This window comes from Tachypleus tridentatus, chromosome 5, assembly GCF_004210375.1.
Source record: "Tachypleus tridentatus isolate NWPU-2018 chromosome 5, ASM421037v1, whole genome shotgun sequence".
Lineage (NCBI taxonomy): Eukaryota > Metazoa > Arthropoda > Merostomata > Xiphosura > Limulidae > Tachypleus > Tachypleus tridentatus.
The window spans coordinates 19,103,460-19,129,800 of NC_134829.1; the positions used below are offsets into that span (position 1 = coordinate 19,103,460).

Below are 26,341 nucleotides of genomic sequence, written 5' to 3' on the forward strand. Positions count from 1 at the left end.
TATGATTCTTTTTAACGAAGGTAAAACCACATACAATTAGACATGAAATTTTTCTCAGGTTTAATATGGTTTTATTAATTCCATGAACAATTTTCATTTCTCCTTCTTTGTTGAAGAACAAATACTTGTTTTTGTTTGATTGCTACGAAAGTAAGTTGTTTTAGAGAATAACAAACTTAAACAATGTAAAGAAAAACTTTTGTTAGATAATGTTCATGTTTCATGTCCTTATTGGTGTAATTAACCCAATAATTAATCTTAAAATCACACTTGTAAACACGAGGGATAGAAAGAGGAAATACACAGAAATACGTAGACAACAAGGAAGAAATATCGTACAACGAAAGGGATCAACTTGTTAAGAATACAAAACATTCCTTATTTTCCAATCCTTTATAAACAGTCAAGTTAACAATTAAGTTAGGTTTCAGGTGAATGTACAGTAATTTATCACTAATTGAACTTCAACACTTTCATCGTAATTTATTTAAATTATGCTGCATGTTTTTAATCACGCGTAATGAGACTATTTAATTATTTGTCTTCTAGCAATTTATGTTATATTAATAACTGAAACTGAAAATACATTTATCCTCATTTTAATTTCAAAATGACACGATTAATTAAGGCAAATGAAAGTATGTGATTTGTAGTTAGCTAATGGTGAAAGTGACACCACTCCAGACAACTTGCTGATAAAATCTATTACGCTTGAGCAGAGATAAAGGATAACTTGTACCTATGATAATCATGTTGACAGCACGGATGTTGTAATCATCAAGATAAAATAATAGTTTGTAACGTTAGATGAAGTAGTCGTGATGTAAGGCTCTCTAGTTTGTAACGTTAGATGAAGTAGTCGTGATGTAAGGCTTTGTCCGACTTGCAAGAGATTGAATCTAGTTACATAACGAGTTGAAAGCTGAATGGTTCTTTGGAATTAGATCTTTCTGCTATAATTACATAAAATAATGTTTAATATTTTGTACTACAATTAACGAATTCTGTATGTATTTTTGATATGTAAACAAAAAGTTAATAAGCGAAGGACAGATTTAACATATTAACAAAACAAACAGAACTTGAGAGTAGATACAATGTAGGTAAAAACAATTGAATTGATACATAACTATCATATTCTTGGCTAAAATATTTAACCTATATCCAAACTATTAGATAAAATCGACAGTTGTGACTTAGTAGGTTAGAATTAATTGAATAATGTAAACGACAAATTAAGGAGACTTAGTCAAACATCTAATATTTAACATTTGATATTTAGCTTTACAATTAAAGTATATTAAAATATTAGATGAAAAGGTAAATATATTAGAAATTCCCAAAAAAAGTTAAGACAGGCAGAAGAAATCTGTACTATTAGTTTTGAAGATAAACGTACTTACATAACAACTGGTGTTATACACAGGGCATCAAATGAAGAAATATGAAATAATGGGAGTCTCACTTGGGGCAAAGATAAGACGTTTCTTAACAATAAAAATAGCTGTAGAGTCTACCCGTCAAGATACATGTCTCTAGCCTGTAAGAAATTATATTACAGGAAATGGTCAATTAAGCCATAAATTTAAGCTCTTAGAGAAAATGTACAAGAAACAAACGTTCCCTACAAAACCACCACGTAAAGAAATTGTAGAATGTTACATAATATAGTTCTATAGAAATCACTCAAGAACACATTAATAACGAGTAAGATAAACATAGAAGCTATGCTTCTAAATTTTAATATATGTATATATTATACAAATTATAGAGATATGCTTTTTGATAAAACAATGACAACAAACACCCATAAACTCCAGTAGGAATCAAATTACATTTCAATGTAAATTCTCATGAATTTCTAAACATAAACAGATGGTTTATGAGATGCTAAGTAGTGCACCTTACAAAGTATCATGAAAGTTAAATACAAACAGACAGTTACGCTCACAACAGAGAATAAACAGTGACGTGGAAACTAAACGTAGACAAGCTATACATAACAAAACATAGAGTAACGTAAACGGGTGCCATAATCAATAGTTCGTGACGTAAAAAACGAAGCATATACAGACTGTCCTGAACACATTACAAAGTAACACGAACGGATATCCTAATCTGTGCTTAGGGATGTGAAAACTAAAATTACATAGAATATTCAGGAAAAAAAACACACATCTATAGTTTGTGACGTGAGAAAAAAAAATAGACTATCCTGAACAGAGCATGAAGTACCACAAACGGATATCCTAATTTTTAATTAGTGGTATGAAAAACTAAACACATGTAGTCTTACCTAAGGAATAAACGGAACGAATCATACGCAAAGGAAGATACTAAAATTGTTATTATAATCATAACAAAAAAAACATCGTAAAGTTACAGAGGGCAAGCTCAAATTTGTCATCAGAAATTAAATAATTGAAACTAACGTATCACATCGCGAGAAACAAAAAAATATCATCACAATAACAATAGAGTTTTAATTATAAGTATAACGTACATAGCAATAAACACAGATACCCTAAATCACTTTCACAAATAACATAATCTTAATACGTACTTCCCTGCTTGTTTTATGATAATGAACGCATTTAAAAGAAATCCCAGCGGCTAAGTGGTAAGTCAAGGAGCTTATAACGAAATAATTACGATTCGATATCGGTGATGGATACAGAATGAATAGCCCATTATTTAACTTTGGGTTAATCTGAATGTGACTGTTCTACCATAGCTCTTAAACATGAGATTAAAGTGCTCTACCACTATATTTTTAAATATCAGAACGTAACAGAAGAAAGCAGAATCTGAACGCCAGTTGCTACGTATATACAAGCGAAGAGAGAACTTTTCAAAAAAGGAAGTAAATCTAAGGATAGCTAATATCACCCTTTAACAGAATGCATTGTTTTAAAGGTTTAATATTAGCCATCCCTACGTTTGCGTCTTTTTTGAAAAGTTTTTCTTTGCTTGTTCGCTTGCTATTTTATAATACAGTGTTTCAATACAAATAAGTTGGTTTCGTTTATAATCAAGTTCTCAATACAATAACGTTCCAATTGTAATATTTATTTTTTTATCTATTATTGGCTGGTAATTTTTGCTTCACTTTCTACATCTATTTTTTAAAGGAACACAAAGAGGTAATGATCGTTTGTTTTGAATTTCGCGCAAAGTTACACGATGACTATTTGCGCTAGCCGTCCCTAATTTATCAGTGTAAGACTAGAGGTAAGGCAGCTAGTCATCACCGCCAACTCTTGGGCTACTTCTTTAACCAACAAATAGTGGGATTGACCGTCACATTATAACGCCCCCACAGATAAAAGGGCGAGAATCTTTGGTGCCCCGGAGATTCGAACTCCCGACCCTCGGATTACGAGTTGAACGCCTTAACCCACGTGACCATGCCGGGCAGAGGTAATAATAACATCACTTACACTAGACTTACGTTTTCTTTTTGTTACTAGTAATTATTAATAACTCTTATAAAAACGGATACTCTGTTTCAAACTATCATGTCAGTGAAATCATTTGACACCGTTGTTTTGTTTTTTGAGTTAGAATTTAATAAAAAGATGCAAAAAAGACGAATAAAAAAGTCAAAGAGTTAGCTATAATATTTACAGACATTACCAGAACTTGTGACTTAGTTATTATGTATATATTGTTATTAAAGGAAATACCATATAATATTGTAAAGTTCTAATGACATCTTGAAGAGATATTTAAAATAACATTTCTTCGAACAATCCCAGCCATCAGTACGTAGGTAGCGCCACCTCCTGCTTGATATTATTCCCCTTCAACTTCCTAATCGCGGATTTAAGATTTGATACTTCTGTCCCTTGTTGAAAAAAACTGAGAAGGCCAGCATGTTTGGGATAACGGGGATTCGAACCCACGATCCTTAGGTTACGAGCCAACTGCTTTAACCACCTAACCAGTCGGCCTTTGTCTCCGCTTTCCTTAATCAGATTTGAAGATCGTTATACAAGCCGGCTTTGTAAAGTTATTCTCTCGGTAATTATGTTAAAACAATCACTTTTGAAAATTGACTCGAATATCCTGCTTTGCGGAACTAACTGAAGCCTTTTCAAATTGGAATATCACAGATCAAGCAATAAAAATGAGTAATTATATAATTGACATATAACCATTTGAAGTTAGAATATTTCAAAGAGAGAAACAGAGAGAAGTTGTTATTCTGGTGTTAGTAGCGCTAACCTACACAATGGGCTACATCACCTGTAGACTGCAAATAATGAAAACCCATATTTTAGCTTTGTAAGTCCATAAATGTATAGCTTATCCACCAAGAACAGAACTTACAGAGAAAAAATAACTAGGTGAATGTACTTCAGTTTCAGACTTTAATATAAAGTACAAAACTAATAGCAGGTGTCTTTTATAGGGGATACAGTTAACCAACACCTGGAAAATGTAGAAGAAAATACGAATACAGTGGACACAGGTTTACTATTTATGATCCTTAAGGTAACTAATTTTTTTAAAGCGGTCTGCCCTGGCTTTGTCTCTTAAAGTTGCATAAGTAACAGTAATTCCAGTCGTTAAGTACATACGTGTATATTTAGCTTTCTATTAATTCGCAGTGATCCTGCCTTTGTTCTAAATATAAAAAAAAATAAAAAAAACAGTTTTGAATTATAATTTATATTACGTATTTAGTAATACTGTTGATATGGTGTGTCTGTCACGAAGTGGGTATTTATTACATAATGTCATTAACCATAATCATCTTTGGTGTTATTGTTTAATCATTACTAAATAGAAATGCACAAAATTACTCCAACAGTGCTGCCCTGGTCGTATTCCAAGCAAAGATAAATGCTTATTATTTTGCAATCATAGTTGTTCAATTTCTTAAAATAACAGTAGTGAATTTAATTAGAACATCTAATAAATGTTTGCAGTGACAAAACACCTAGTCAGCGCCTAACTATTACTTGACTGTATAATTTTTTTTTCCATCAGCTTGAGGCCTCATGCTTTCAATGGTCAGCACTGCAATCCATTTACTATTAGTAATGGTACACAATGAGAACAATGTTAGTATTGTACAGGAAGCGTGGAAATGAATGTAAGCTGCGAAGAAATAATATTATAAAAAACAACAACATGAAACGGTAATAACACAGTCTGTTAACCTACACCGGAAATATTAAAACGTTTTCACTTCTTTTGTGATTAGACCGGCTGTCCGTGAGTCCTGGCATTGTCTCCTGGTAAAGATGCTCACCTTGCAATCTGGGGGTCGCAGATTCTAATGCAACCACTAAACGTGCTTCCCACCCTTTCAGCCATGAAGACGTTATAACGTGAGAGTTGGTTCCTCTATTTGATTAGAGTAGCCCAAGAAGTGGTGGTGGGTGGAAATAGCTAGCTCTTTATAGATTGTCAGTTCTAAATTAAGGACGGTTAGTGCACTTAGCTCTCGAGTAGTTATGCACAAAAATAATAAACAAACTGAATCCCCTATTAAGTCACGACTTTTGGCAGCATCATACGGCTAAACTTAACAGATGGAACTTTAGAGTACGTTTGAGTTTTCAAGAACGTGTATTTGTTTGGTTTGGTTGTAAGTAATTGGGCTCTGGTATCAAGTGGTACAAATAAACTATTTAACAATTTTACCGATGAATATAAATCATTGTGCTTTAACATTAGGATGCTCTATGCGTTATATAAATATATTTTTTATTTTGTCTATATATATTTTTTTTACTTATTATGCTAGATGTAATGGCGATCCAAACATATATATTTGTAAACACAGATTTTTTATGTTTATATACGAATGATTTTAGTTGCATTGTTCTTTCTTGTAAACACCTGTTTCTATTTAGATACCTCCCCAGCTTTACTAACCATGTTGAGCAGAGTACGCAGACAGATCATTGTGCAGCTTTGTGCTTAACTTCAAACAAACGTATTTAGATGAAACATTTGAGATTCAATGAAATCAGGTTTCCTGTAGAGTCGTGTATTTCGTTCCTAATTTTAAAAGATTTTGGTGGATTGAAGTGTAGTCGAACCTTTGAATAAATTGTAATGCAATTTTCATATTGCTCTTAAACTCTAAGGTAATTTACAAGCAATTTCTACCTCAGGTTTTGATGTTCTTGTATCCTGTGTGGTTCAGCAGAAATTTAAAATTGAGGTACGAATAGAGAAGCACATCTATTTATCCACAAAGACCTCCTCTTTATCCACAAAATTTATGTATTTGATTCACAGTTTTGCTTTTGGATAAATATTTCCACTTTTGGTTATATAGTGTGTATGAATTCTCATATTATATGTAACTCTAGCTACATTTTTCAAATTAGGTTTCACATTCGAGAAAAAAACATAATTTTTCGCTTGGTTTATTTTTATAGTTAGTAGAGAGATAATTCTCGAGTTCATTTTGAACTCTGGGTCTTATTTTACAGTCTCAAGTGATTTGTGTTACGTAATATTTGGTCTACTACTTTTATTACTTCGCTAGTTTTCGACATTTAGGTCGTGCTTACAACACTGTAAAAATAAAATAAAATACAAACTCGGATCAACTAAACGTTCCCATAAACAAATGATATACTGATTATGTACGCATTTGTAGTCATAGTTATCACAGCGTGAAGCAGACCAAAAATAGGAGCAACTTTAGCAGATATTTTTGAACAGTGAGTGTTTTACAACGATAAAGTTAATGTTTCTTCTTTAAACTGTATCTCTAGAGTAAGACAGATCTCGTGCTATTGGGTAGACTATTTACATTTGCTTTACCTATTGTCATATTCCTAATTCAACTGACAGCAACGACGTGATTCAGAGATAAGAAAACAAAGGTTGAGCTCAATTTCAGCCTCTACATTCCATGTTATGTTCCAGTTGTTCAGGCAGGTTGCTTTCACTTTTCTTTATTAGAAATTATTTATCATAAGAATATGTCATTTTCTATACTCTCCGAAGCTAGTGTTCTAGGCCCGGTATGGTCAGGTGGTTAGGGCGCTCGATTCGTAATCCGAGGGTCGCAGATTCGAATCCCAGTCGCACCAAACATACTCGCCCTTTCAACCGTGGGAACGTTATAATATTACAATCAATCCCATTATTCTTTGATAAAAGACTATCCCAAGAGTTGGCGGTTGGTGGTGATGACTAGCTGCCTTCCCTCTAGTCTTACACAAATTAGGGACGGCTAGCACAGATAGCCCTCGTGTGGCTTGCCGTGAAATTAAAAAAAGAAACAAGCTAGTGTTCGTTGACGCTTTTTTGTTTTAAATTTCACGCAACGTTACACAGAACTTTCTGCATTAGCCCCCCCATAGTTTAGCAGTGTAAGGCTATTCTTTTGCAAAGAATGGAGATTTATAACCTGGAGAAGTTTTCTCTTTTATACGAAGAACCCAACCAAAGGTTAAAAAATAAGACATTATGATTTCCAAGGAAGAAATCAAAGCTATGAATTGCTTTCCTGTGTTGCTCATACAATTAATGAGGTTAAGGAGAGTATACAGTTTTTCGTTTCGGCATCAGATCCTTGTTTGCTTGTTTTGTAGTTAAGCACAAAACTATACAATGAGTAAACTGTACTCCAGCCACCACAGATATAAACCTGATTTTCAGTGTTATAACACAGTGATGAAACCTTAACCTTGTGATATGCTGTTGTGACATTCACAGTCCTTAATTTGTAATGCTTGATTTATTACTTTTATACCTCACTTCAATCATACTGTTACAGCGTAATTGGAATGTAAATGGTTTTCAGGGAACAATGTCTTATTTAAATCATTTTGTGGTCTACTTTTGGGATAGTCTTTTACCAAGGAATAGTGGGATTGATCGTAACATTATAACGTCCCTTGTTTGGTGTGACAGAGATTCGAACCCGCTACCCTCAGATTACGAGTTGAGTGTCTTAACCACCTGACGATGCCGAGCTAACAGACATAGAAAACAACAATTTGGATAACTTCAGGAGCTTTCTTTTCGAAATATTGGATACTGCGAAGATGTTTCTGGACTATTTACAGTATAAATTGACTTAACCTTCGTCGTTTGTTATAGTATTTGTAAAGTATGTGATTAATTCTATAGATGTTTCATAAAGATTGTTAACTATTTGACATGGCAACCAAATGTGGCAACTTTCTGAACATTATCATCAGTGGCCCATGTGTTGGTGGAAAGTGCAACTATTCAACATAAATACTAATATGATTGAAAAGGAGCCATGATTTTCTGCCAGTCAAATAAACCAGTTTCGTTAATGAAGCTAACTGTTGAAGAACCAGGACTTCCTTTTCCAATGGTTTTTTCCTTCTCCTTGACTAACTGGCGAACGGTTTGATTCACCTCAGATCTTGACATCACGTTTGAGAAGAGCGCAAAAGGTGCAACTTCTTTCGTTAAGTACCATAATTCTTTCAGTATTTGATTCATTCTACTGTGTATAATCAAATCATTCTATGGTTGGAGGTCTTTGGAAGGTGCGTATGCAGCATAAACTGTGGAAAGCCAATATTTTACGTAAAAAAAACCATTAAAGAAGCAGATGCGGTGCAAATTTCCCATTTTGGTTTTATTATAATCCAGATTATCACCGAATACGTACATCGTAGCACTGAAAGTACAATTGCTATTTGAAGTGCATGACAATATGCACCATTCTGTAGCCAGTGCCATCCTTGAAGTGAAGTATCTACTATGAGAATCAACATTAACTCTTCACATTCTAAATAAATCGTCATGAGGTAAAAAGTAATTCAAGATAATTTCAGGTAAAGTCAATCTTTTATTGAAAAAGTTTAGAACAATTTCACACCGACGGTTAAGTCGATGATCAAAGATATACTGCGTTCTAATAGTTGATCGTTCCATTATAGTTTCCAACTATTTCTTAAACCCCTTGACTGGATGTTGTGCAAAACAACTCCTGTGAAGCGGCACATAAAATTATTTCCAAAAACTTCTAATTGCACACAAACACCACTCTTCCATCCAAAGTATGAAACTGTAGTATCGAAAACAAGTCTAACAATAAAGTTTTCTTATTTTCACTGGGTTATGAGAGTATGGCTTGTGTTAGTCTGGATTGTACCAGTTCCATTTGAAATCGCTGGTACACTGAGCAGTTTTTTTCCTGTTAATGGTCTTCCATTTCTGCTATAAAAACTCCTAGACTCTTCTCATCTCTTGGAATAATTTTTCCATCTCAGTGCAAAGTTGCGTACTTTTGTGCAGATAAAGTTTTCGTAGCAATGTTATCATCCATTATAATTTTTGTTGTTGCACGTTTTACACTAAATTTAGAAAGATTCACACACTATCCACATCGGTCCCAATTTCTGAAATCATTGCAGCCACGAGTAATATATTTTGACCTTCAGATAAATTTAAGTAATCTGCCAGTGTTGAAATTCTGGAACTTTTGAATGGATTTTTTGGAAGATGCAAAGTAGCAGTTAGTTTTCTCGTATATGTGGTGTTCTTACGCCTAGCAACAAAGTACGAAAGGCACTTAAAATTGTCGTCTTCAGACTTTATATCTGGACTGTTTTTTGGAACCTACTGGCACGAGATTGTGATTTTATGTATTTATTTTGACGGTTACAACAATACTTTACACTCTTTGTTCTTATGATCTTTTTTTTATCAAATAAGAATTCTTCGTTGTTATTTCATTTCTCTTTTTCTTCTTGTGGGTTTTGTCTTCTAATACTCAGAACACCTTCCTCTGATTTTGTAGAGTTTAGAAATTCGATTTTTTTCCTGATTTCGAAATCGGTCAATATTTTTATATTGTTTTATTTTGTATATTTTATAGTGCAACGAAAAAGTAGTTTTATGACTTTTCAACAAACAAATTTTCTTTTGCTTCACTTCATTTACATCATTTTAATTTTTAGAGTCCTGAAACCATCATAAAAATTCAGAAAAAAAACAGTTGTTTAGTTTGTCATTTTGTTGAGTAGCTAACCTTGCTTTGTTCCATTGGTTTTGAATTTCAAGTATAGCTTTGTCCACATCTGAACCATCAAAGCTCACGAGCATTTAATCGAGCAGTGATACATATTTTAAACAGAAGAACAACCACAATACATCTTCCTTTGTAGAAAATGTGGAAACTGAGAATTTAGACGTAGGTTTTTTCCTCTCTCCCACATATCCCGATCTTTCTTCAAACAATCTTAATAACAAGATTTAATTAATATTTCATCTGTGAACACAGTTAATATGTCCGAATTTAAATATTACATTAAAATATTTTCATTAATAACTTAAAAATCCAATAAAAACATAACAACGTTTAATATTGTTTTAAATAAGAAAAAATGATAAAAATTACAAAATTTCAGATTTAGATAAATTTTTGACATGCAAATATTTTTACTGCAGTTGAGAAGGTTTTGGCATCTTCAATTGGTCTAAATATGACCATGTTCTAGGAAAATGAGTATTTGTATGAAAATTGCAGAGGGAATATGCCTTTGAACAACTTTTGGTAATTGCTATATATGTGGAATATCCTGTTCCTTAACATTTATAGTGAAATTTAATATTCCATGATGTTTTACACAACATTATTACAAAATGGTGTGTGTAAGAAAAACAGTGTAGACAGCAAAGTTTTAGTGAATATTATGTTACAATGACATCTCTATGGGGAGTTGTATTACTTACTGAAGTATACTGACAGCGTATTACACTACTAAATTTTTAGGAAAGATGATTACGTATGGAATTTAAACTCTGTACAAGGAAAGTTGCTTTACAGTTAGTTTCCAAGGAATATCATTACATAGTAGAGAGTCTTTTGGGAAGATTTTTACACAACATCTGTTGGGAAAGTAGATAAAGCTAAGCTGGTGGATATTCATTTCAAGTTCATTTACGGAAATGATTCGACAGTTCATTTTACGTATCTCACGTTAGGCAACAGTGTTTCATAAGTTATTGTAAATAAAATGGATGGCGTAGTTTCGTGTCTTTCCATTTTTTATAATGTAGTAACGTGGTTATATTCTGCATACACACTTTATAATGTTAATAGCACCATAATAATATTCGCAATAAAGTTGTATAGATTTGTAAAGAATTGTTTGTTTAGAATTAAGCACAAAACTATAAATGGGCTATCTGTACTATGACCTTCTTTTGGCGGTGGTAGTCCTCAGAGATCTTCTATTTGATCCATTCAAAAGCAAAGCATACTGGATTAGATGGTATTCTATCTGGTAGGTAGATTGTACTAACAATATACTAACTTAGAGAATAGTTTTAGCTCTAGGACTAAATGTTTTTGAAATACACATTTTCTCATTATTTTAAAACTTTATGTGTTTATCATTTTTGCGATGTGTTTGTCAGCATTAGATTTATAGGAAACGAAATAATTAGGGTGAACACTAATTATTTGGATACTGGATTTACAAAGATTAAAGTGATCTGTTCACAATATATTCGTCAGGTGGTTAAGGCACTCGACTCGTAATTTGAGCTGAGGGTCACACCAAATATTTTCGCCCTTTCAGGCGTAAGGGCGTTATATTCTGTCAGTCAATTCCACTATTCGTTGGTAAAAGAGTAGTAAAAAAAAGAAAACAAACCTTGTCATAAAACGCAAAATATCTATCTCTTTCACAGAAAACTTTATTAATAAAAATCCATTTGGCGTGAGCTATTTTATGAATCATATCCCTAGTTTACTCTATAATTTTACATTAACATTTTCCATCCAGATCTTATAAAATTTGATGGTTTGTTTATGAACTCCGCGCAAAACTACATGAGGGCTATATGTACTAGCCGTCCTAAATTTAGCAGTGAGAGACTAGAGGAAAGACAGCTAGTCATCACCATCTACTACTAACTCTTGAGCTACACTTTTACCAACGAATAGTGGGATTGAGGGTCACTTTATAACGCCCCCACGGCTGGGAGGGCGAGCATGCTTAGTGCGATGGGGATTCCAACCCGCAATCCTCAGATTCCGAGCCGAGCGCACTAATCACTTAGCAATACAAGGACAGTAAATAGTGAAGGTTACATGTTACAGCGTTGGATACTTTGTGAATTGTTTAGGCTAGAAGTCACTGGTAATTTAGATAAATAATTTTTAGAACTCGAATGGCCTACTTTTACTATCAAGGTTTGAGTAGGTTGTTAAAAAATATGTCTAAAAATTCAAGCTTTGTTATTTGGTCTAGAGAAGATAACAAAGCTTGAATTTAACTTTGCGAGCTATTAAATTTAACAGTGCTAGCTTTCTGATACTTTTGACCTGGTATATATTTTTCTCTATTTTTTTCTGTATTTCATTGAAATCGATATTTCCCATTAAAAATAAATAAAAAAATGGATACTGAAGATTTCATTCTCTACATTTTCAGACTTTATTATCTGTTATTCTATTTAATCAAATAGTATAAATATTGTTTCCGTTTGATCATGGAGGAACAAACGCTGTAATTTCTCCAAGAAGTAAAAACAGCAAAATCTGAAAGGATAGTTGGTAGACTGTTTTCCACTACTTGTAATCTATGCTTATCGTGTATGTTTCAATTTTTTTCGCTTTAGGGCTGTTTATAGTTCATTTCTTTTCTCAACTTAATATTTATCTGAAAATATTGCTGTTATAATAATAATATACTGCTTTGATTATTTAGTTATTACAGACGGGAAACTTGCTTTTTAAGATTCCCTAATCCTTGATATTGATGTTTTTACCTCAACCTTATCAGTGCGGTACAGACACCATTAGAACAGAATAAATAAAGTTATGTGCCAGAGGACAACATGGGGTGGGGATGTGTATAGTTATGAATAGCTCAAATATTTGACCTCTTTAGCATAACCAGTAGAAACAGCGAAAATTATAGTTAGTATTGGACATGCTTCTCTAATACGTACTAACTCAATACTCTTTTGTTATGATATATTTTCAATGATATTTGCAGGGTTTGTTGCTGAGCTTTTAAGTCTGATAAGCTCAATGTATTATGTTTTAAAGGAAAGAAGTCAGTAATAACGGAGGTTCACGTTTTCGACAAAATCATGAATTTTATAAGCATAATATTTCAACTTTCACCACCTTCTCAAAGCAGTGGGCGAAACATCTTTCGAACTTGTGACAAAAAAATGTAGTTTTTTCAAATTAACTAACAGCTGACGTATTTTAACCCCTACCCTCCTCACTGGCACAACGAAATGTTTGCGTGTTTAAAACGTTACAAATCGGGTTTCGATACCCGTGGTTGGAAGAGCAGAGGTAGCTCTTTGTGGTTAACTAGAAACAAACATATTTTAATGTTCTTTAAAAAAAATCAATTACTCATTTTTCTTGATTGTTTGTACAATATGCACAAAACTTAGTTTGTGGCTTACATCACTTTAAATATGGCTGATCATAAACATGTTTTTTAAAATACATTTCATTTCTTTTATTAAGAAAAACATAAAAAAAATATTAATTTATTCTGAAAAATTATTACAACTAAAGAAATTTTGTGAAAACACAAACGAGATTTTCAAAAATACTTAGTTGGGGAAGACTTTGTGCATCTATTAAATTTATTACAGATCTAAACTTAAAGTTATTGCGTTACCTTCACATTTAATCCAATCTCAAGTACATTTTAAACATACCAACAAAAATCGCTCTATGTTTTATGTGTATATAAATATTTGTTTTAAGCATGACATGTTTTTCAAATTTAACTTTGAGGACAATACTTTTTGAAATAATCAACCTCCCATTCATAGCCCTTAGTGGCTCATCGGTATTTCTGCAGACTTACAACACTAGAAACTGCGTTTCGACACCCGTGGTGAGCAGAGCACAAATAACCATTGTGTGGCTTTGCGCTTCATTACAAACAAAGCCTTTTTTAAGGAAATAAAACAAAATTTTAGCCGCGTTATATTCTTCTCCAGTGTACATTTAGGATATGTTAACATCCTCTAATTATAGAGTCTCTTATTTGTTTATAAAATCATTGCTGGCTATCCTATTCAATACATGTTTTAGAAATAATTAACTAGACATTTGCTTCGGACGCGCACTTGTACAGCAGTAAGGAAAATATACATAATAGCATACTTCTTGCTCATTCACTTTTATTGTAGAGTAAGAAGGTACTTCTGAATAATAAGTAGACTATTTAAAAATAATAATAACAATTAAAATATGGTATAAAAATATATAAATTATGTGTATTTAAAAATCCTGTATGTCGTATCTCAGCTAACATGAATATTTCCGGTATTGGACGGAAGGCTTGTTTGTAACACAAAACTACACAATAAGCTATATGTGCTCTACCCACCAAGCAGATCAAAACTCGGTTTTAGCATTGTGATTCTGCAGACATGTTGCTGTGCCACTATGTAAATAGCGTGAGACCAGCCAAGAACAGAGCAGCTACCAGTTAAGTGAATTGTATTAATATCAACTCAAAACTAATTAATCACTTGTTGTGAACTGTTGATAAAATATTCAGTTCCAAATCAGATAGAAGACTTCATAATGTGTGTAAGTTTGTACAAGTTTTTTATATAAAAATCATTATTTTAAATGTTATTATAATTTGTATATTAAAATATATTTAAGAAGGAAAAGTTCGTGTTTCAGTCTTGTTGACAAAATTCATAAATTTCGTTAATGTCTACATTTAATCAACTTCTTAATTTAATTTACAGTTTAACTCGGTTTCAGACCACTTGAAATTGCAATACGTAACATAGTAAACTGGAGACTGGTCCGGGATAAACATTCGCACGTAACATAATAAATTGGGGGACTCGTTAGAAATAGGTTGTAATACGTAACAGGCTTTATAATTATTAGTATGAAACTTCATACCTCTTTTATGTTGTTAGGAATAGACTTTTGAATGAGCTGAGAAAAGAAAAACTTGTACTCGTCAATATCCCAGTTGGATTGCACATTAGTCCTGTTAGTCCATGGTTCCGGTTTCAAGACCCAATCCAAGAGTTTCTTTACATTTATGTGCTTTTATCGCTAAACAATGATGTTTTTTACATATATAGTATTGTTTAGTTCAGTTTCTTTCAGCTTAAAAGTACCTGAATCAGAATTTTTGTGTAATGTAAACTATTTAATACATTTTTAATTCAAAATTGCTTTTTTCGCTTCTCTATTTTGTTAATTAATGATACTATAAAGAAACAAACAAATTTACATTTTTGAACTTCACTACTGTACAAAGCAGTCTGTTAAGGTAAAATGTAAAACATCAAATATATATACGTATATACGTTTTCCATCTGTGTTTTCGTTATATCGATTGGTTTATTTTATATCTTGAACTAAACGTTTTTCTTTTCATTTAAACAAAACTTTTCTGCACTGTAAATGTTGTTTGCTATTTATTTATCCACTTAATGCGTGGCTGCAAAAAAACGAGAGTTTACTGATTATCTTTGTAACAGAGCCCTCTAGGGGGTTATAATGTGACGTTCAATCCTACTACACGTTGTTAAAAGAATAGCCCAAGTATTGGCGGTGGGTGGTGATAACTAGCTTCCTTCCTTCTAGCTTTCTAGTCTTAAACTGTTAAGTTTGGGACGCAAGCGCAGATATCCTTCGTGTAGCTGTGCGCGAAATACAAAACAAACCAAACCAATTCACCATAACTCTTTTATTTCCAAGTAACTGTCGATTAAATTGTTTTATTTCTTTCTTTGTTGGTGTAATAACTTATATTTATTTCTTAACTCAGAATATCAGAATAAAAGCAAATAATTACTACAAATATGACTCACAAGTTACCATTGAAACTATTTTAAAACTACAACATTGAAATAGTTCTTTAAGTATGATTTCAAACGCCCTCTGATTGGCATTGAATTGTCCAATACGACTTTGGTAAAACAGGTCTGCGAAGATTTCATTGTCTTGATATTCATACATGTTCTACAGCAACTCCTGTACAATGAAACCGAAAATTATATCCATTTTTCTACATAATGTGTAGATGTCATATATACACGTTTACATTTTCACTGAAATCGTGTCACATTTTGTTATGCTTAAAATGTTGACAAACACTGGCTATGAACTTTGCCAGAACAATCGCGACGTGGGAGTCTTATCGATCGTTCTAGAACACAAACATAATAATAATAAGAAATTAATTGTGGTAGAAGAAGTAATAATTTGATCTAAGTAAGAATTTAATTTATTCGTGATTTGTAAAAAATTCCTTACGTGATAAAAATGAATATTATTTTCGAAATCTGCTTAACTGAATTATGGAATATATGTAATTAAAACAAAAACAACTTTTATGAAGTTTAATTTCGCACACTGTAGTGATTTTATCACGCATAATTCGTTATTTCTCTGGTAATTTTTTTTTCCTTTGTCTTACATAAATTTGAAAAAAATAGCGATTTTTCACGTGTATAACGTAATTTTAGATAGTATTGGGTTGAGGAACAATTCGTGAGCGTTTTTTCAAGTTACAAAAATATATTCATAAATGAAACGCTTTCGGAAAATATTTCATGTCATTTGGTATATAATTTTTTGCTCTAATAGATGGTGTGTTTGATTTTCATACGTCTTTAATTTTTGCTTTCATTTTCAGCTCATTAAATGGAATGTCAAGTGGACAAAATCGAGCATTTTCGACACCATCTGCTTTTCGCATTTAATATCTTGCAATTTTGTTTACAACAATGCATACTATATACCTAGGTATTACATGAAATAAATTATCATAATAAATGTTTTGGGTGTAATGTGTTCATGCATTGAAGTATTGTATAGTCTTGCATGTAATGCTTTAATGAAATTATTTAAAAACGCTCACGAATTATTCCTCAACCTAATATATCTATAACTCGTTTGTCCAAGGATAAGCTTTAAATGGTAATTGTAGCTGTTATATATTTAAGTCACTTGGCTAAGAGACTATATATTAGATGTTAGTACAATAAAGTTTGATTCGTTTGTGGATTTTTGTTACTATTATTGTTATTAAGCCACTCAATTCACACTGACAAAATCAAATTCAACGTCGAAATACCAGGCTTACTTTTGGAAACGCATTTTAGAATCTAATCCACATATTTCAACAAACGTAAGAATTGTATTGAGAATGGTTGATGAACAGCTGAATATTGACTGAGTGGACAACCGTTCTGAAATTCAAGTCTTTTGCGCAAGTTGAATTGTCAGTAAAAGGGTTGCTGAGACACGAAAATAAACTTATGTTTTCTTTGCAACTTCTCTTTCAGAGAAATATGTGTTTCTCCGCACAAAAAGCGCCACAGGTTTTACTGATAATAAAGTTGACAGTGAGTGAAGATGATTGGTTTAGTATGTTTTTGAATTTCGTGCAAAGCTACACGAGGGCTACCTGTGCTAGCCGTCCCTAATTTAGCAGTGTGAGACTAGAGGGAAGGCAGCTGGTCATCACCACCCACCCGCCAACTCTTGGGCTATTTTTTATCAACGAATAGTGGGACTGACCGTTCATTATAACGCCCCCACGGCTGAAAGGGCGAGAATGTTTGAAATATGATTGAATACTGCATCACTGCTGGGCCAAAACAATTTGTTACAACAATGATGTATAGATTTTTAGGTACTATTAAAATATTATGATTATACTTACTTTGGATTTGTAATAAGATCATTTATTTCAGATGACATTAATAAAAAAGTATAAAATATAGAATGGAGAATTAAATTATTTGTGATAAAGAACATATCACTGTATTACTTACATGTAAATACTTTTATTCACTTTCTCTTATTAAAAATTCAATAACATTATTGTCAGGTGTTTTTAGAGGGGTACAGGATTCATTACAGTTGGTGTCTGTAACTTGTAGATATAAATATGAACAAACAATATACAGTAGTCCTCTTGTTTTAGAAATATATATTAAAACAAAACTAACATATTTACACACGTTTGTTACACTGTTGGTTATCAAAATGGTATCCGAAGCTTTGAATAATTGTCTCTTTTTCGTCAGATCTACTTAGACTGATTCATTTACTTTAAATCACTATTTGACAAGACGAATTGTTCTTTTCTACTCTGTTATTATTATACAAACTGCCAGAATAGCCAATAGAATAGCCAGTATACTCTCTTTATGGCTAAACTTACAATTACATAGCCAAGATTTATTTATTTATCTTTCGAACTAAACCTTTGATGCTTATTTATACTGTAACAGAAGCCAGAACATTGCACACGCTGCCAGACATTATGATGCTATAAAACCCAGTTAAAACAACGAGAAAAACTGAAAAGGTTCTAGCAACATGACGCATTAACATTACAATCACCAATTCATAGCAACTGAAATACATGACGCATGGTTTATAAACAATTACGTAAACGAGCTTGTGATAAATTATCATTTTCTAAAATAATTGAATTTAACACTCGTGCTATGTTAAGCATCTAAACTATAATCCTTACGTTAAACTGAAACACTCGTGTATATCTAGCAACTGCAATGATCCCTCCCCGATCAGGCATGTGTGCTAATTAGGTAGATCGTAAGATATTATATTATTATTATATTATCAACTAGTCTGATTTACTTCGCTCAGGGTTCAAGAAAATCCGAAGAAACCTTATTACACTTTACTTGTTTTACTTTAATGGAAGGAAATCGATTCTCAGAGTAATAGCTACATTTAGTATAAAATACGTTGCCGCTGTTTAGGTTTAAGTTTAGCTTGAAGCTAATACGTACGATTAGGGAATAATTACAAAGTACGCATCACCTGATTGTTTCAGATCATATGTCTACAGAAATCAATAGCAAATAGGCACTACGAAAAAGCCACGAGTTGGGTGGGACAAGTAAGATATGTTAATCTTTATGAGGCAGCATTGACAACTTTGAAACTATTTTCTTATGATACTATACTGTCACCATTTCTAGTTCTATATAAAGTTTACAATAAATTTTAAAACAGGTTCGACAAACTTATATAAAAAGAAAATATATTTACAAATACAGATGTGTTTCTGATGTATCGTTACCTAATACTCCATGTATCTATAAATTTATCTAAATATTTATATGCCTTATTATTTCTGTTATTGATAATTGATGTTTCTTGTCATATAGACAATTTAGTATATTAAACTTTACTGGACAAAAAAGGTCACAAACCCGTTTCATAAAACAAATAAAGAAATGAATTTTTATTACTTGTCTTTAACTAAACTTTCCTGATCACATTATTTTATTACATTTAGTTTTCTTAAAAGCATTTCAATACTGTCTTTTAATTTCATGAATTTTTACATGAACATTCATTGTGGCACTTTTATATGCATTTTGCCGAGAATTTTCTGGCTAATACCATTTTCAACAAGAGCAGCGGTAAGTAAAATGTCAAAAACCTAAATTGACTATAGAGTATACATATAAAATTAATACTCGACAGTCAAGTTGTTGGTGGTTGGGAGCAATACTAGTTACTTTCCATTGAGACCCTCTATACCAGTATAATTTGTCTAATGGACTACTTATTAGTGCCTAACCACCATTATTGGGGCTGAAATACTAAATTTAGGAGGTAAACTTATCTTACTTACTCTCAAATAGTAGTACCTTATTATTATTACTATTTTATTTTCTATTTTCTTCTTCAGTAGTTGGGAGAACAGTCACCTTCCCATAATTGTCTTCAGGTCGTGAAGTTTGATATAGATATGGGACGTTGTGGGTTTGAGCGCCTCACATCTCACTTTCCTAATTTCTACTTTTTTGATTATTTTATTATTATTTATGAATTTATTCATATGAGACTGGCGAACGGAAGCTATGATTGATAGACGGTGTTATCCTCACAGGATTGTGGTTCCTACTTCCTCAATTAACTCCAAAACATAGGGTACATTTTATAACCCACATTATAGCCTGTACCATTTTGAGTTGTGCAGTGTTTTCAAATTTTTGTTTCGGATTGTTTTCATTTATTAGAAAAAAAATATACATACCACGTTTTGTCCAATGCCTGAACAAGAGAGCAGAAAACATTTGTGATAAGACATCCATCGAAGCAGAATGCCAAAAGATCATAGAGACAGAATGGTTACACCTCTTCTTTCAACCAAAACTCCTTGAAGAAGATCATGACAGAAAGAAAAGATCAGAAAGTTACCACCAATACCACCATTTACCTACCATACCTACAACATAGTGAAAAACTCAAACGCGTAACTAAAAAATTCAACATAGAAGTCAGGTGGGAATCCTACAATGCCTTAAGATCCATTCTGGTTAAAAACAAACAGCGACCTACCAAAGACTATCTCAGAAACGTTATCTATGAAATTTTGCGTTCCTGCAACGATACATACATCGGAGAAACGGGAAGACAACTCGCGACAAGAATAAAAGAACATAAAGATAGGATAAGACTCATGAAAACACAAAGTTCAGCCATTGCAGAGCACACGTCAACCGTACACAGAATAAACTGGAAGAAAAATAGAATCATCGACACAGATAAATTCTGGAAGATAAGAAAAATAAATAAAAAATCATTTTATATTAACACTATTAAATCTTCACTTAACAAAGATTCTGGATTATATGTGAGTAATCTGTGGCTGCCATTGGTTGAATCTACAGGAAATCTCTCCTCCAATCAGAAACAGTGATAATCCAACAAATAACAACACGCTCTTCAGAATCCACCAGGACACAATAATAGACCGTCAGCACCTACACACACAGTGACTTGAAGACGAAAGGTGGAAGACTTTCGAAACGTCGTTCACTTCACTTGTGTCTCCACAACAGGCAGTAGCCGTCCATTCTACAAAGTTTCATCATGAATATTCTACCTAAACAATCTATCAAAGAACAACAAGTTAATTGGCCGGTGTTTTATTGCTGAAGCAATCATCAATATCCTTATTTTATTATCAATATCCTTACAAACTTCTCTGGTAAATACATGATTCATTTGTCCAGTTATATTGTTGTTCACTAGAAAAGAAACACAAAAGCTCAAACTTATATGAATCTGATATTTTGCGACCTTTTGTTCAAGAAAAAGTAAACTTCTACCTTTTACATAAAGGCCATCTTTCACATTTTGTGGAAAAGCAAAGTCCAGTTTGCATCTTTTATAGAAGACATGAGATTATCTTTAATCTTTTAAAGAAAACAAAAGGTCATCTATCTCCTTTTATAGAGAGGGAAGGGTTATCTTTCACGTTTTATAAAAAAATAAAAGGTTATATATCATCTTTTGAGGAAAGTCAAAGTCATTTTTTTGCCATTTAAAGAAAACAAAAGGTTATCTTTCATCTTCTATAAAGAGAAAATAGTGTGTTTTTTTCTTTTGTAGCCATCTTGTGCTCATCTTGTATCATGTATCTATTGAATACTTTCAACAGTAAAATTAGATAAAGAAAGTGCGACTTTTAGGACCCAAAAGTCAGTTTAACTTCACCATTCTTAAACAAAATGTCTATAATAAATTACTGTAATACGTTGTTTTTTTTAAGCGTGTTGTTGTCTGTGTGTTTGAGTTTTACTAGATTTGGCACTACGTTTAATGGTTATATTGTTTTATTCGTTGTTTTTATATTCTGTTGGAGAGAAGGCACCTTTGCAAAATATATCTTCTACTTAACTCCTTTGTCAAATTTCTTGTCTTTTTGTTTTGTTAAAAGAAAAGCTTCATATTATTTTAAAGAAATAATTATATTTACGAAAACACCTTTTACAATCAAAATATAAGTAAGAAAATGCCATGTCTGTCGACCGTAACGCACTACTGCTTTAAACTAGTAGAAAGAGCAGATTTTCTACTATATCAAGCTAAAATACATTACGAAGTTTAACACTAATAATAAGTTTTGGTATGCCTCTGTACCCTGTTACTAATATCGACTTTTCTGATTTTTCACTTCTGGTGTTGATTCAACGTTGGCTCAACACACTCAACGGTCAGAGAAGTGTTGAGATTGATAAATTGCAATGTGACAGCTTCTAGGAAAAATATGACACTTATGGTAGATGATATATAGCTTACTGTAATTGTGGATTTCAAACTTTTACTTTTGACTGAAATCATTGTAAAATCACAACGTTGAAATAAAAAACAAATTTTATTTTCTCTCATAACATTTCGGTCATTTCATAGGCTTAATGTGAAAATGTAATAAAGTCTGACAAACAGGAGGTGCTTGTAACATATCTGAATAAAATAAGTGTGTTTCTCTTTTAAATTGATTCGACATAGGCAAGTAGTTAAGGCACTCGACTCATAATCCCCGTCACATCAAAGAAGCCCGTCCTTTCAGCCAGGAGAGAGTTATATGTGACGGTCAATCCCATTATTCGTTGGTAAAAGAATATCTCAAGAGTTGACACTACTTTCCATATAGTCTTACACTGCTAAATTAGGGACAACTATCACAGACCCTCTTGTAGGTTTGCGCAAAATTCAAAACAAACAACCCAAACATAATTGAAACATTGTACTTTTAAAATGATTTCGTTTTATTATAATCATCTATCAAAGTTCCACAAAACTTAACTATTGTAAACACATTTTTTTCAACTTTTATGTATTACAACTTTGAAGGGGCTGAAACTCAGTTAAGTAGTAATTTGAATTTAGAAGTTAATTGATCTCGATATCTTTCAAATTTGCCAACAAGACTAATACACACAGTTTCTATTTTAATACAAGTATATTTTAATATACAAAAAATATTACAATTTACAATAACGGTTATTACAGATAATGATCTATGTGCAAGAGTTTTACAAACTTACAAACAGTACCAGTTAATTATTTTTTCTGTTTCTGGAACTTCATTGATGTGTTTTCGAGGGTACATGATGAGCGAGTTAAATTTAAGTTGACATAGAAACAACTCACTTAACAGGGAGCTGGCTAGCCTTACTTTCTATGGTATTCGCTTATTCATGTCAATATTTTCACTACTCAGGTTGTATAATGCTGTCGTTAAAATATTAATGTCCAATGTGAATCCACTGGTGTTAAATCGTTTGTAATGTTCGAAATCTATAAATGTTCCTCGTCAAATATCAGAGGTTGTCAGTTGCGTTAATAACAGTTATAGCTTCCGAAGTTTATAGTATGCCAACTATAGCAAACCAATAATATATACTGTCGGCGCGTCACGTTTGTTGCATTTATAGGTGTGAGGAGTATTTCTAGAATATTGAGCTTACACAAAAAAACTGAAAATACGCTAGTGTTACCTTGCATACATATATTGTTGATTCTTACCTGTAGAATCTTCTACAGCTTTAGTGAATAGGCGATAATTTCACAACACAGATTTAACAATTATATACATTTTCAAATGTAAATTTAACTTAAACAAACATCGGTATTAAAATAAATATATGATAGTAAATCCATCCCACAGCAGGGAAGTATTCTATTTGAATAATGTATAGACCAAAGAGTTTAGAGTAATGTGTTTTCATAATATGACTTTAATATAATAAGGTTTCATTTCAATATTTCTTGCAAAACATCTAAATTCTGTAATAGTTTAGCTTTTGTGCACATAGTTAATTAATGTAAAATTACTGTTGACTGTTTCAACCCTTCTTTTTGTTTTCAAAATTTCTTTTAAAACTTGAACACGTTGTATTTTATTCAATTAAAACTAGTCCCACGCTTGTTTTAAAAATGTTTTTGAGCATTATATTGTGTCTTTCATAAAATTTTAAGTCATATTTTATTTGTGGAAGTATTTAAAAGTCACACTGTTATAATGTGATTGTGTTTTTTCAATAATTAAAAAACTAATATTTTGTTACTTATTTGCAACATTTGGTGATAAAAACAGGATTCATTAATAATTTGGAACTCAAAAACTGTCTTTTTTAAATGTCAGTGTTTACTGCAATCCAAAGTTAGTACTTTATTAATTTTTTACATCTTTTTACAATCAAAAGCCTGCAATTAGTTATACATTTCATCGTTTTTGCAATTAAATGTTAGTTTTCTCACAGTTAGAATGTGCCTTTTCTTATCTGTTGAATTTTTTAAATCACAATTTAGCCTTTCATTACCTAGTTACATATCTTTACAACCAAAGTCTGCCTTTAATTACCTAAACAAACACTTTTTAATGTAAAAGTTTAACTTTTCCATCTATTATTGAACTCTTTTATCTACTTGCTTGTTTTTCGAAATTCTAAAAATGTTTACCTAGTAGTTGTTTTTCGCTTTTCAATGAAATAAAAGATTATATTTTATATCACTTTAGCGCAAAGAAAATTGGATCGTTTGAATATTTTAAAACCTCAAATGATATACAAAAATATGACTTTTTAGATTTTGGTATTTTCATAAAATGTGTATAAATGTTTACTCTTTCATCACATTTTCTTGATATAAAATGTATTTTTACGCAGTGATTCTGTTTAAGGAGAATTACTTGTTACAGAGACTATCCAATAAAAACTTATGCCAGCTTGTCTCTATGTCTGTGTCTACTTCGACAGAAATAACATGCATTTTTATTACCACAGCATGTGATCCCACACTTCGTCATCACATCTTCTAGTGCACTTGCCCACGTGATGTGATTTTACCTTTATAGATTTGTAAATGTGCACATCCTCAAACTAAAACCTCAGTAAGAAAGAGGTGTTCGAACGTTATAAGTGCGCCTGAAAAGCTCGAGATTAAATCCTAATTACATTGAATCGTAATGAGATGCCACATATTCTGTTGGATAGTGTTGTGGTGATAGCCGCCGAAAGATCACTGTGTATCTCATAATTTGCCTCAGCCCTTTGTTTCTCCACACCATGGCTTTTCCACGTGATTTTGAAACCCTTAAAAAGCATCATTATAAGCCTCAGAACGTACAGGAAAATCCCTGCCCCTGTGACTCTTCACAACTCTCCTGTTTTCCTGCATAAGGGGATTGACCAATTGAAGTTGCAGTAGAGATTCGTACTTGCCCAGATAGGTGTCCTTTAACCTTTGGTTATCACTATGACTGGTAACAACTTTAGATCAAGAAGTGTGTCTTACTTAGATCTTACAATATTGTCAACTTGAATCCAATTCACCACCATACGTTTTATGTAACTACAGAAATTACCTTCCATTGTAATATCAATATTTTACACTACCATTGAGTCAATGAAAAATAATTTTCATAATGAACTCTATAACAAGAAAGCCATAGTTCGAAGCGCAAAAGAATTGATTTTGAGCGGGTTTGTGGCAGTTACGTGCATTGATATTCAGTAGTAATGACAAAAGTTCCCACTAAATTCAGGTTCAAACTGCATACTATATAAAGTAAAAATTGGCAGTAAAGGAAAACATAGAAAAACAACTCGAGCTTAAAATTCAAAACTTCTTTATTTACCAAAATATGGCTGGTCTTTTTCTTTTATATCATCTGCCTTTTTTGGTCGAAAAATCTAAATTACAGGAGACTTAAAAAAATATGAAACAGAATTGTTGCAAAGCTCGACGTAAATACATTAGCGAAGCAGATAATGTCAGGTATCCCACAATCCCATAGGTTAAATACTTCAACCAATGCTTTACACACAATCTGAGCTCAAGCCACTTGAACAGGTTTCTCTGTTACCAGTTTGATTAACCTGGTTTCCAAGAAATTCGTAGTTTGATGCTTAAGTACAAATATTGCAGTATGTAATCTTTACTTGTGTAGTATAATTAACACATGTTGTTAACACTGATATATCCATTCAACAGGTATGCTATAGCAACATTCAGAAAATGTATGAAATTATGAAAAATACACATAAATGAAAAAGTGTTCGAAACTAGTTATCAAAAGATAAAATTCATGGTTGTATCGGTCACTACTGTACGAGTTTTAAAGTTTTAAATTGTTCTCTCTTCAAAGTATTTTATTTTCTCTTTAAATTCAAAGAACCTCTTTTAATAATTAGAAGATAATTATTCGTTATTTATATTATAATATTACATTATACGTTTACAATCTCCGAGGCATTTGTCGCAACTAAGTCCTTTGATGAACATTCTCGTCAACTAATCTCCCCAGTGTTAATCTAAATATAGAGTTATTAATGAATTAGTGTAATAATTTTTAATTATTTGGAGATATCATTTTTATTATTTTCACTAATTTGATAATCTTCTTGTTAATGTATTTAGTGACATCTAATCAGTTTGAATTAATTACACTGAGATGAAGCTATTTGTTTAAGTTTTGTGATTATCTGTTTACTAGGTTCTTCACGATATTGTGCCAACATGTCTGATAACATCATTATTAAGTTTTCTCACCAAACCTCCTCAGTA

The 26,341-nt window shown here is 32.1% G+C and overlaps 2 long non-coding RNA genes across 2 annotated transcripts in view; one reads left to right on the top strand and one right to left on the bottom strand.

Annotated features, from left to right (window-relative positions):
- The window catches only part of LOC143250646 (uncharacterized), a 101,258-nt gene extending 99,831 nt beyond the window's left edge, over nt 1–1,427 (bottom strand). The window contains exon 1 of the long non-coding RNA XR_013028284.1: nt 1,404–1,427. This is a non-coding gene — a long non-coding RNA (uncharacterized LOC143250646). The remainder of the gene's footprint in view (nt 1–1,403) is intronic.
- Nucleotides 1–26,341, top strand: part of LOC143250647 (uncharacterized) — a 75,791-nt gene that overhangs the window by 23,496 nt on the left and 25,954 nt on the right. The window lies entirely within an intron of this gene.